At 46.1% G+C, this 284-nt stretch overlaps 1 protein-coding gene across 1 annotated transcript in view; it reads left to right on the top strand.

Annotated features, from left to right (window-relative positions):
- Positions 1-284, top strand: part of DECR1 (2,4-dienoyl CoA reductase 1, mitochondrial) — a 26,486-nt gene that overhangs the window by 7,992 nt on the left and 18,210 nt on the right. The window lies entirely within an intron of this gene.

The following is a 284-nucleotide window of genomic DNA, read 5'->3' as shown; positions in this document are numbered from 1 at the left end:
TAACTAGTCTGATTGCTAAAGACTGAGGCAAAGAAGGCATTAAGTACCTCAGCCTTTTCCTCATCCTCGGTGACAATGTTCCCCCCCGCATCCAATAAAGGATGGAGATTCTCCCTGGCTCTCTTCTTGTCATTAATATATTTGTAAAAACTTTTTTTGTTGTCTTTAACGACAGCGGCCAGGTTGCGTTCTAGCTGGGCTTTTGCCTTTCTCATTTCCTCTCTGCACGACCTAACGAGATCCCTGTACTCTTCTTGAGTCGCCTGCCCCTTCTTCCACAAGCG

This window comes from Pygoscelis adeliae, unplaced genomic scaffold (genome assembly GCF_000699105.1).
Source record: "Pygoscelis adeliae isolate BGI_AS28 unplaced genomic scaffold, ASM69910v1 Scaffold145, whole genome shotgun sequence".
NCBI classification, from domain to species: Eukaryota; Metazoa; Chordata; class Aves; order Sphenisciformes; family Spheniscidae; genus Pygoscelis; species Pygoscelis adeliae.
The sequence above is the reverse complement of the archived record's forward strand: the minus strand, read 5'-3'. Positions and strand labels throughout refer to the sequence as shown.